Source organism: Talpa occidentalis, unplaced genomic scaffold (assembly GCF_014898055.3).
Source record: "Talpa occidentalis isolate TD23 unplaced genomic scaffold, MPIMG_talOcc4v2.1 talOcc4.3833, whole genome shotgun sequence".
NCBI lineage: Eukaryota > Metazoa > Chordata > Mammalia > Eulipotyphla > Talpidae > Talpa > Talpa occidentalis.
The window spans coordinates 1-3,771 of record NW_023604111.1 but is presented as its reverse complement, the minus strand read 5'-3'; the positions used below and the strand labels follow the sequence as shown (position 1 = coordinate 3,771).

The 3,771-nt window shown below is 41.4% G+C and overlaps 1 pseudogene; it reads right to left on the bottom strand.

The window, feature by feature from the left end:
- Positions 1-1,989: 1,989 nt before the first annotated feature.
- LOC119256688 (aspartate aminotransferase, mitochondrial-like) lies at positions 1,990-3,233 on the bottom strand (annotated as a pseudogene).
- Between the last annotated feature and the right edge of the window lie 538 nt (positions 3,234-3,771).

Here is a 3,771-nt window from a genome sequence, read left to right as displayed (position 1 = left end):
ATGATCCCTCAAGAATCCCAGGAAGTATCAGGAATTAGAGGCCACAGGTATTACTGAGATCAGGAGTGAAGTTTGAGATGGTGAAATAGAGGAACTGTCTAAAAGTATTATAAGTTAGACCAGTATATCCCATGCAGTTAGAGATTTCTCACTGAAATTCATGAATAACAGAATAGGATTATAACACTAGAGCAGTGTTTCTCAAACTGTGTTCCCAGGACCCAGAGCTGTGAATCCATTAGGGATGCATGTTCTCTGGTTTACCCAAAATCCAACTGAATGCGATGCCCTGGAAGTGAATCCCAGTTATCCAAATTCAGCAACTCTTCCAGTGAGTCTTATGTGTGCAATGTTTGAAAACTATTGTTGAAGGGTAATCCTATAAGAAAAGCTCTGGCCCCATTTGGGTTATGAATAAATTCAAAAAGAAAATAAAAGAAATAAAGGGAGGTATTTACTGAAAGACTCCATTATCAGGAAAGCTGCAAAATCAGAGCCCTTCAAACAGAAGAATGAGGGCTCCCCTTCTGATTAAACCAACTGCTCCAGAAAAAATTAACCAGTTTTTTAAAAAGAATTTATTTATTTATACAAGCACTGTGGTACAAGCCAGAGGCGCGGGAGGGTGGGAGAATTCACCATAGACAGAGCAGGGAGCAGAACAGGCAGACGACAGCAATACACTGCTGAGGGAGCAGCAGGAGAGACAGGAGAGGTCTGCTGCACCATGTGAGCATCTCCCTAGCCGGCCTGGAATCAAACCCCCAGCAGAGGCTGTGGACAGCTTCACAGCGCTGCACTTAATCCACTGCACCACGGGGAGGCCCAAAAAATTAACCAGTTAAAACGATGCAGACTACTTTATTTTCAGGGAGCAAGGGGAGGGGTGGCAAAGGAGAGGGGTGAGGGTCTACAGTAACTTTATTATATCAGAGAAATCCGCTGCAATGAGTCTTCAGGATTAGACAAAAGGGCAGTTATCATTGCAAAGGGTGATGCCAGCTGGTAGCCCACAGATTAAAACCAAAGCTCAGAGCATGCTTTTCCCAGTCCTACCTTGTATTGTCCTACCCTTTCAGGATGAGAGATGAGTGACTACACAACAGTCCTGAATGAAGGTACAACATCCAACTGGGCAGAGGCACTATCCTGACAGGAGATAATTACATGATCATTGAAGAAGATGATGAAGTAAAGTGCAGTTACCTTCTCTTTGCTGTGTTTTGAGAGGATAATGGGATGGGATGATATCCTTTCTCCAAAAAAGCAAATCTTGTAGGTCAGGGTTGATGGTCAATCATGCAGTAGACTAGGATGAAAACCTAGGCTAGTTGTTGACCTTTGTGCCTTAGGAAAAGAACAACAATAAGGAAGAAGAGAGGAAACTGAAAAGGCCTGGAGTATTAAAAGAATCTTCTTTCTTTTTTTCTTAAATAAGATGGAAAACAGCATGTTTTATTTTCCTTGCTGCAGTGACAGCAAATTTGCTGGTTTTCAGAAACACCATTTTTGTAATAAGGTCTGTTGATAAGGTTGCTCAATCCTGGGAGGACAAACCTAAGACTGACTTAATGTTAGAACTAGGTCTGCTCACAAAATCTCTAATAAGAGCTATTTCTCTATGATCCACAAGGAATCTCCAGTACCAGAAGGTGCTGCAGTTAAAGCTTCTAAAATATTGCAATGACATGATTGATGTATTTTGTTTTAGTTTGTTTTGTTTTTTTTTTTTGGCTGTGACTTTCTTGTTGGGAAAAGCTGGAGATAAAGGATAATAGAGAGTATGATTTAGAGTTACAAAGTTCCAGACACAGTCACAGACGCCTCTGCTCTATTCACTACATGTTTTCTGAGAAACATATTCAATCACTGAGTGGTAAGCACTGCATTTGAAAGAAACGAGTTCCTCACCAACATCCACTCCCCTTTTCTCTGTGATCTCAGAATTGCAGAGGCTGGAGATAGGAAGGTTATCTCAGGAAGGTTATCTCAGCTCCCTCTCATGGAAATTGCTTGGTGGACCCGATGAATGGCCTGGGCAAGGTAGCCTTGCTACTTGAGGTGACCCTGACACAGGGATGTCACCATTCTTTCTCATGTAGATGGATAACTATTTGTCAACTGCTTCATCTGATCAAGCTTTTTTTTTGTCCTGTGAAACAAAACATGTGAATCTGACCAGTGATACGCTGTCAGTGATAGGAGGAGCCTGTCTTCTTCAGGATGAAGACCAGCTGAGCTTGTATGCCAATGATGTAGTCAGCCATGCTTTCATTTCCTGCACCATTGCTGGCTCAGGTCCGGCCTGTTCAAAATGGCCATGGGTATCTGGGCCCCACTGAGATGGGGTGGAATACATAGGTCAGATCCAGATTTTTAACTGTGACTCCAATCTCCTGGCTTTGTCAGCATCTTTGCAGAACATTGTGAATGTTCTCTTACACTCACCACATAAGCTCATGTTCTTGGGATAGGATTGGCACAAAGATTAATGTCCTGCTTCATGAAATGGCACACAGCAGAAGAATCGCTATTACCATCACCACAGGCAAAACTCTGGTAGGCCAGGTCAGAGGACAAAAAAGAAATTGATTTACTTCACCATTGTTGCTACTTAATTCCATTGCTCAGGAACAAGAGTCTTCTCCCATTGGATTGTGGGCAGAGGCATGCAAAAGAACACTTTGTTGTGGCATTTTTGAAATGTCCCTTTTTGCACCTATGAGCTCAATGTTGCATGTCTTGGATTCGTAGTATAGATAACCATGGAGCTACAGGTCATCATCTCTGAAGATGTGTGTGTGGTTTCTCCACGCTGTCTTGGGCATAAAAACATCTCCTTGACTGAACTTAAAATAAACCTTTACAGAAAAATTACTCTGATCCCTGAGGCCCTGGTTCCAGAGATGGTCTGCACAGTGACATACTGGTCACTTTTCACCACTTAGCTGTTCTCATCCAGGACTTGCTCTGCAGATAACTTACAAACGTTGGCCAGTCCCATAAAGGGCAGGGATTCTTTGTCTACATTTTTTGCAGCCATCTGAGCCTTTGCTTTCCATACATTAGGGAGCACATAAGTTTTTCCATTATCATCCCAGTAGGTACCATCTCTCAGGTTCATCTTTTTGCTCTCCATCACTCTTAAAGGCTTTTGTGACACTGAGGTGCAGATCAGGGCCCCATATCACTATGAGTCCACCAAGAATTGACTCTAGCAGAAGTCTTGATACCTAAGTCTCAGTGGAAGGCCTCAGGATCCCAGGACAGGATAACCACAGAGTGTAGCAGAAATATATCAGGTGGCAAGACAGCAGTAGGTACTTGCAGGTCAGAGCAGGCATGACCTTGAAGAGTACTTCATTGCCTTACAAGCCCACAGTGCTACACAAATGGTTTTTAGGTACCCCAATTTTAGATATAATTTTGCACAGTAAAATATTGACCAGATATTTGAGAAAGTTTATCACAAACACCAAAACAAAAAAAAAAAACAGGTACTCAAGGGGAATGTGATGTATGGACCAAAAGGAAAACTCGATCAACACAGAATTAAGGAATAAAGAAAATGTTGCACGAAGGAAATAAAAATATCATGGTACACAAAAGGGATATTATAGAAAATATACTTGAAAATTAAAAATGCAATAGCTGAACTCAATAAAAATAAAATTCAATAGAAATAGGAGAACATTAAATCTAGAAATCTCTCAATGGGTACTTTAAACTGTTTCCATATTCTAGCTATTGTAAATAATCTTCAATGAACAT